A 10,305-nucleotide genomic window follows, 5' to 3' on the forward strand; every position below is an offset into this window, starting at 1 on the left:
TGGCAGAAAGCTGGCTCCTAAAGCAGATCCATAGTAAAAGTATAACTTTAGAACAAAGTAATGCTTCACATATCTCAAGTCCATTTTCACCTTTTTATGACTGTGACACCAATTTGTCAAAGGAGGGACATATTTGCCATTTCCCAAAAGCTCTCTTTCATCTTTCAAAGCAGAAATGCAGCCGCAGGCCATCTGTTTTCAACTGGGATGTTCAGTGAAGTGTCCCTGCCTTCCAGAGCTGTTTACCAAACAGATATTTATGCCCTTTCTTGTGTTTCATTCAGCTCAGAGACAACACAGTGTGCTGAGCTGTGTCAGAACGCATAACGATAACAGATAACTGCTGGATAATAATTGATAATCTGAAAGTTTTGGGTGAGTTTTAGCAAATTCGAAAGCATGTTTTGTTTGTTTTTTCACAAAAATGCTGTGTTTTTCTTTTTCTGTCTGCAGATAACATTCAAAGAAAGATGTAGCCTGAAGTCAACAAAAACCCAAATTATAGGATGTTAAACTACAAAATCATATTTCAACACTCAAAAATTTGTCAATAGTCAAAAGGTAAAATGAACATAAGAGACAAATGTTATTTATGATATAGTCTATAATGTGGACACTATTTGATGAACATAATAGTGTTATTTGTAGCCTGCCACACAGACAAGCATGTACTCTCCACTTCCACCACAATACAAAGTAAAGAAAACACGGTGGTGTGTAGGAAGCAGATGAAACCAGCCTTTTTCCTTTTGTTATTGCCAGAGAAACACAAGAAACACAGCTGGCCTGGAGGGCTCAGCCTCTCTCCCCTGTCTTACCTCTCTTGCAGTCGGGTGAATTAGCACCAGGACACATTCTCCACAAGGCAAATCCGTACAGGGCCCTCCATTAGACCCGGGCTCAAAGTGCGATGCCAAGGGAGGGACATTGGAAACAGCCGGTGGAGGAAAAGAGAGTTTTCAGCCCCGCAGAACTGCTCAGGATTCCGGGCTTCAAGGTGCGACAAGGTAGTGGAGAGTTTGGATAAAATCCCGACTTGGTAAACTCTCTCTCTGTCTGTGTCTGTCTCTATGTCTCTCTGTCTGTAACTTCTCTCCGTCTCTCTACTGCTGCCTCCTCCACACACGCATCTTTGAAGCCAGTGTCGAGTTGCTCAGCAAATCATCGCAGCGGCGAAGCTGGTCGTCAAACCAGGAATGTCCCAACCCCACACTCCATACTGCTCCATACTGCTCCTGGAGAGGGAGGAGGAGGGAGAGAGAGAGAGGAGGGGTTACACATATTATTATTATTATTATTATATTCCTTTATTGATCCCCATGGGGGGAATTCAAGTGTTGCAGCAGCTCAACTACACAGACAATAAATACACATATTATACAACTACACAGACAATAAATACACATACTATACAACTACACAGACAATAAATACACATACTATACAACTACACAGACACAGACAATAAATACACATACTATACAACTACACAGACAATAAATACACATACTATACAACTACACAGACAATAAATACACATACTATACAACTACACAGACAATAAATACACATACTATACAACTACACAGACAATAAATACACATACTATACAACTACACAGACAATAAATACACATACTATACAACTACACAGACAATAAATACACATACTATACAACTACACAGACAATAAATACACATACTATACAACTACACAGACAATAAATACACATACTATACAACTACAGACAATAAATACACATACTATACAACTACACAGACAATAAATACACATACTATACAACTACACAGACAATAAATACACATACTATACAACTACACAGACAATAAATACACATACAATATACAACTACAACAGACAATAAATACACATACTATACTACACAACTACACAGACAATAAATACACATACTACACAACTACACAGACAATAAATACACATACTATACTACACAACTACACAGACAATAAATACACATACTACACAACTACACAGACAATAAATACACATACTATACAACTACACAGACAATGAATACACATACTATACAACTACACAGACAATGAATACACATACTATACAACTACACAGACAATAAATACACATACTATACAACTACACAGACAATAAATACACATACTATACAACTACACAGACAATAAATACACATACTATACAACTACACAGACAATAAATACACATACTATACAACTACACAGACACAGACAATAAATACACATACTATACAACTACACAGACAATAAATACACATACTATACAACTACACAGACAATAAATACACATACTATACAACTACACAGACAATAAATACACATACTATACAACTACACAGACACAGACAATAAATACACATACTATACACCTACACAGACAATAAATACACATACTATACAACTACACAGACAATAAATACACATACTATACAACTACACAGACAATAAATACACATACTATACAACTACACAGACAATAATACACATACTATACAACTACACAGACAATAAATACACATACTATACAACTACACAGACAATAAATACACATACTATACAACTACACAGACAATAAATACACATACTATACAACTACACAGACAATAAATACACATACTATACAACTACACAGACAATAAATACACATACTATACAACTACACAGACAATGAATACACATACTATACAACTACACAGACAATGAATACACATACTATACAACTACACAGACAATAAATACACATACTATACAACTACACAGACAATAAATACACATACTATACAACTACACAGACAATAAATACACATACTATACAACTACACAGACAATAAATACACATACTATACAACTACACAGACAATAAATACACATACTATACAACTACACAGACAATAAATACACATACTATACAACTACACAGACAATAAATACACATACTATACAACTACACAGACAATAAATACACATACTATACAACTACACAGACAATAAATACACATACTATACAACAACTACACAGACAATAAATACACATACTATACAACTACACAGACAATAAATACACATACTATACAACTACACAGACAATGAATACACATACTATACAACTACACAGACAATGAATACACATACTATACAACTACACAGACAATAAATACACATACTATACAACTACACAGACAATAAATACACATACTATACAACTACACAGACAATAAATACACATACTATACAACTACACAGACAATAAATACACATACTATACAACTACACAGACACAGACAATAAATACACATACTATACAACTACACAGACAATAAATACACATACTATACAACTACACAGACAATAAATACACATACTCTACTATACAACTACACAGACAATAAATACACATACTATACAACTACACAGACAATAAATACACATACTATACAACTACACAGACAATAAATACACATACTATACAACTACACAGACAATAAATACACATACTATACAACTACACAGACAATAAATACACATACTATACAACTACACAGACAATAAATACACATACTATACAACTACACAGACAATAAATACACATACTATACAACTACACAGACAATAAATACACATACTATACAACTACACAGACAATGAATACACATACTATACAACTACACAGACAATGAATACACATACTATACAACTACACAGACAATAAATACACATACTATACAACTACACAGACAATAAATACACATACTATACAACTACACAGACAATAAATACACATACTATACAACTACACAGACAATAAATACACATACTATACAACTACACAGACAATAAATACACATACTATACAACTACACAGACAATAAATACACATACTATACAACTACACAGACAATAAATACACATACTATACAACTACACAGACAATGAATACACATACTATACAACTACACAGACAATGAATACACATACTATACAACTACACAGACAATAAATACACATACTATACAACTACACAGACAATAAATACACATACTATACAACTACACAGACAATAAATACACATACTATACAACTACACAGACAATAAATACACATACTATACAACTACACAGACAATAAATACACATACTATACAACTACACAGACAATAAATACACATACTATACAACTACACAGACAATAAATACACATACTATACAACTACACAGACAATAAATACACAAACTATACAACTACACAGACAATAAATACACATACTATACAACTACACAGACAATAAATACACATACTATACAACTACACAGACAATAAATACACATACTATACAACTACACAGACAATAAATACACATACTATACAACTACACAGACAATAAATACACATACTATACAACTACACAGACAATAAATACAATACTATACAACTACACAGACAATAAATACACATACTATACAACTACACAGACAATAAATACACATACTATACAACTACACAGACAATAAATACACAAACTATACAACTACACAGACAATAAATACACATACTATACAACTACACAGACAATAAATACACATACTATACAACTACACAGACAATAAATACACATACTATACAACTACACAGACAATAAATACACATACTATACAACTACACAGACAATAAATACACATACTATACAACTACACAGACAATAAATACACATACTATACAACTACACAGACAATAAATACACATACTATACTATACAACTACACAGACAATAAATACACATACTATACAACTACACAGACAATAAATACACATACTATACAACTACACAGACAATAAATACACATACTATACAACTACACAGACACAGACAATAAATACACATACTATACAACTACACAGACAATAAATACACATACTATACAACTACACAGACAATAAATACACATACTATACAACTACACAGACAATAAATACACATACTATACTATACAACTACACAGACAATAAATACACATACTATACAACTACACAGACAATAAATACACATACTATACAACTACACAGACAATAAATACACATACTATACAACTACACAGACAATAAATACACATACTATACTATACAACTACACAGACAATAAATACACATACTATACAACTACACAGACAATAAATACACATACTATACAACTACACAGACAATAAATACACATACTATACAACTACACAGACACAGACAATAAATACACATACTATACAACTACACAGACAATAAATACACATACTATACAACTACACAGACAATAAATACACATACTATACAACTACACAGACACAGACAATAAATACACATACTATACAACTACACAAACAATAAATACACATACTATACAACTACACAGACAATAAATACACATACTATACTATACAACTACACAGACAATAAATACACATACTATACAACTACACAGACAATAAATACACATACTATACAACTACACAGACAATAAATACACATACTATACAACTACACAGACACAGACAATAAATACACATACTATACAACTACACAGACAATAAATACACATACTATACAACTACACAGACAATAAATACACATACTATACAACTACACAGACAATAAATACACATACTATACAACTACACAGACAATAAATACACAAACTATACAACTACACAGACAATAAATACACATACTATACAACTACACAGACAATAAATACACATACTATACAACTACACAGACAATAAATACACATACTATACAACTACACAGACAATAAATACACATACTATACAACTACACAGACAATAAATACACATACTATACAACTACACAGACAATAAATACACATACTATACAACTACACAGACAATAAATACACATACTATACAACTACACAGACAATAAATACACATACTATACAGCTACACAGACAATAAATACACATACTATACAACTACACAATAAATACACATACTATACAGCTACACAGACAATAAATACACATACTATACAACTACACAATAAATACACATACTATACAACTACACAGACAATAAATACACATACTATACAACTACACAGACAATAAATACACATACTATACAACTACACAGACAATAAATACACATACTATACAACTACACAGACAATAAATACACATACTATACAACTACACAGACAATAAATACACATACTATACAACTACACAGACAATAAATACACATACTATACAACTACACAGACAATAAATACACATACTATACAACTACACAGACAATAAATACACATACTATACAACTACACAGACAATAAATACACATACTATACAACTACACAGACACACAGACACAGACAATAAATACACATACTATACAGCTACACAGACAATAAATACACATACTATACAACTACACAGACAATAAATACACATACTATACAACTACACAGACAATAAATACACATACTATACAACTACACAGACAATAAATACACATACTATACAACTACACAGACAATAAATACACATACTATACAACTACACAGACAATAAATACACATACTATACAACTACACAGACAATAAATACACATACTATACAGCTACACAGACACAGACAATAAATACACATACTATACAACAAAATAAAGATAGAAGACTATATAGACTAATATAGACTAATATAGACTGTGCATTAACAAGTTTTACAATCTAACGAGAAAAAAAAAAAAACAACTTCCTCCTTCCTCCTCAGAGCAAGCCTACCTGTGTGACTTAATGTTATCATGTAAAAGTCAATCCACCTGAACGAATTCTTCCATTTGTTTTAACTTGCACGCTTAACCTACATCACAATAATGGGATTAACCTACATCACAATAATGGGATATTTTTGCTTGTTTTCTTTTCAATCAGAATGTTTAATTCTTGATTGATCTACAAAACACACTGAATCCAAGGGTAACATATGTTACACTCTGTGCAGCTCCTTCTGCCACCGGCTGCTGTCAGGTTGCACAACCAGCTCTGCTCCCAGCAGACCACATGACAACAATAACATGACAATAAAAACCTGTGCAATACATTACACATTACACTGTGCAATAATAGTTCAAAAAGTTAAAATAGTTAAAATAGTTTTTTTTCTGTCTGTAAATACAATATTTCAGTTACTGTTGTTTTTCTACTGTTTTTTGTTTTTATTGCTTATTTATAATACTTGTTTTTATTTTTATTTTCATTTTTTATTTTTTATCTTGTCTTTCTTTACTATGTCTCTTGTGTGCACTTTACTCTACGCTGCTGTAAGCCTGCAAATTTCCCCGCTGCGGGACTAATAAAGGATTATCTTATCTTATCTTATCTTATCTTATCTTATCTTACTGCACACTGCTTCATTCTTAGCCACGATCGAGAAATATACCAAATTATGGATTATTAAATTCAAATATTTTATACACAAATGGCATCAGTTAAAAGCGACATGTTGGTCAATTAGTTGAATGCTATAAAGAATCTTCAATCAGATGAATATTTAATCTGAACAGTTGTCACTTATGAAGTTTGCCGGGGTGGGATAAAATAACGAGGTTTTGTTTGTAATCTACAATAATCTGTTATCTCATGCAGGCAGGGGATCATCATAAGAAAATATAAACAAAACTAATCATGTTTTGTGAAAACGTAATCTTCATGATTGAGATCACAAATACAAAGGATTTCTGCTAGACCGAAAAGGGGAAAAAAACTTAACTATTAACTACTTGTATGAATGTAAGTAACTTTACTTTACTTTACTATTTTTCATTAACAAAAAGTGTCCATACAAGTTTGTATTGTTTATACCTAAGGCTTCATTGACTTTGTGAAAATCTGTTCAGGACAGAGAGGTAGAGCTAGTTCTATGTACTGCACAAACAACCTCAAAGATATATAGGCGGTTCTCATTTTTCAGTGGAATACCCTGTGCCATGTAGATTACACCAGCTCTCACTGGGCCCATTGAAATGAATTAAAGTTATGTGGGAGGGGGATGTTTGAACAGCTAATAGCCACGGGTCATTTCTGGAATCAGAACAGTTGGTTGGATGGGCTGAATGTTGGTTGGCTGCAGCTATTTCCTCATCACTAGGTAAAACGCCTTCACAGACAAGCGGGGGAGAGGGAGCTGTGAGTGTGAAACAGTCATCTGTTGTGCGTATGGGCATGAGTAAACAGCATAATCATCTTTGAGGCAGTAATTATGAGCTCCAGCGTTGGCGGGGCGGGCGGCGGCGGCGGGCCCACCCTGCTTCAGACAGCAGGTGCAGCTCAGCATCTGACAGCTGACTCCTAATGGAAGGTGTGATCCAACCCTCCTGAGGCCGGGTCGACCCAATGCGAGCCTTCAGGCTGTCAGGGCCAAAGCCAACAAACCAGCAAACCTCTGACACAGGAGGAGAGGGAACACAAGATGGAGGAGGTGGTGGAGACGGGACTGATGAAGGATGGATGCTTCAACTCGGTTTTCACAGTTGAACAGACCTGCTATCTTTTTGCCAGATTTATGTGATTGTTAAGTGTTTTTTTCTCACTTATCAGCACCACTTTCTAATGTCATCTTATATTATAAAAGATTAAGCATTCGTATTGCTATTATTAAACTTTCTTAGTCGAACAGTTATGGACAAACTATTAAACCACAAACCTAATGGATGATTGTGGCAGAAGAATCCTTTTATTTCTTATTAGACGGTACCGGCCACTTTTTTAATAAAAGTGATTCCTTTTTCTTCAACTCAATGATAGCAAAATTGTCTACCTCTCTCTCTCTCTCTCTCTCTCTCTCTCTCTCTCTCTCTCTCTCTCTCTCTCTCTCCCTCCCTCTTTCTCTCTCTCTCAGGGTCAGGAGCTGGTTGGTGTTGGAGACGGAGGCTCTGGGTTCAGAGGGGGGTGAGCGGGGTGATTGGACACAGTCGCATGTGAAAGGCCAGAGAGCGGCGAGTCCACAGGGAGCAGGGTCCACACACAAAGGGCCAGGGAGGGGCTCGGTGGGGGCAGGAGGGGCGAGCGACGAGGAGAGGCCACGCTGGGAACCAAAGCTGACAGCACAGACACTTCTCATCCACTGGGGGTTCGGCTGTCTCTGGCCCCCTGGGGTATATGCTCACTTATCTGTGTGGAGCTGCCAGCTAGCTCCACACACTGTTGAGCCACAGCAGCTTCAGTTAGCTGCTCACTGAGAGTAGAAGCAGCAGAAACATTGAGCACACAAAGCAGCAGTGAACTCTGGCCCACATTTAACTGATATGGAGGTTGTTTCCTTAGTCATATCAGCCCTGATCAAATATCAATAGATCACTCCACATTTAGCCAATAAAAGAGGACTTGGTGGTCATGCAGAGCCTGGAAAACAGCAGTTTACTCTTTATACATTAAAATACTGACTTTCCTCATGCGATGTCCTGATTTAGCTTTAAAGGAGGGGAGGAGGCAGGAGACATGCTAACAAGGGCTTTGTCTAAATCTGCAGACTGGGATTGTTTGGTGTTGGTACCTCCAGCTTGCTGTCCTTTGCTCCGAGGATAATAAGCCTCCGACCACTGTCAACAGAGTGTTTATGACCTGCAAAGCAGCCCTGGGCTATGTTGACTCTGTCAGCAGGGGCCTGAGGGACGCCTGACTCCCAGTGCTATTAGAAGGCACTTTCAGATAACAGGAGTACCATCCCTCTGTTTGTCAGGATTTGTGGATTTGTCGAAAGGACAAAATACCAAGCTTAATTGTTGTTTGTTGTAATTGTCAAATTTGACGCTTAACTTTATGTAATTACTTGAAAGCAGATGTTGTGGCTAAAATATAGAGGGTAAAATGCCACGAACAAGCTCTTGTTGTCCCATTCTTTTTTTTATCTAGAATACGTAGTCATGGAGTAGGACCTTCTAAAGCTAAAGGATCTACAAAAATGTATTTTTTTTTCTTTGGAGCTAAGAGCTAAGACAAGGACATTTTTAAGGACTTTTTATAAGTTTTAATAAGACAAGGAACACTTTGTGCGAGCAAAGAAATATATATACGAGAGTGAGAAAAATCACAATATTTTACAACAGAGACTAAATGTATTTCCCCTTGGAGGGCTGTATATCTCATGACCTAGACAGGTGTGTGCAGTGAGTATGGGTGTGTGGGTTGGGCCTTTCTTTGTGTTTGGGTTTGGGCCTGCGGTTGTGTGAGTGTTCATGGATGTGTATAAAAAAAAAAGAGGAAGAGA

General features: G+C 34.9%; 1 protein-coding gene across 1 annotated transcript in view; it reads right to left on the bottom strand.

Annotated features, from left to right (window-relative positions):
* Positions 1 to 1,220, bottom strand: part of cdon (cell adhesion associated, oncogene regulated) — a 31,850-nt gene extending 30,630 nt beyond the window's left edge. Inside the window, exon 1 of the mRNA XM_054601783.1 lies at positions 819 to 1,220. The gene's annotated coding sequence lies outside the window, so the exon portion shown is untranslated. The remainder of the gene's footprint in view (positions 1 to 818) is intronic.
* Between the last annotated feature and the right edge of the window lie 9,085 nt (positions 1,221 to 10,305).

The sequence above is a fragment of the Anoplopoma fimbria genome, chromosome 1 (assembly GCF_027596085.1).
Source record: "Anoplopoma fimbria isolate UVic2021 breed Golden Eagle Sablefish chromosome 1, Afim_UVic_2022, whole genome shotgun sequence".
NCBI lineage: Eukaryota > Metazoa > Chordata > Actinopteri > Perciformes > Anoplopomatidae > Anoplopoma > Anoplopoma fimbria.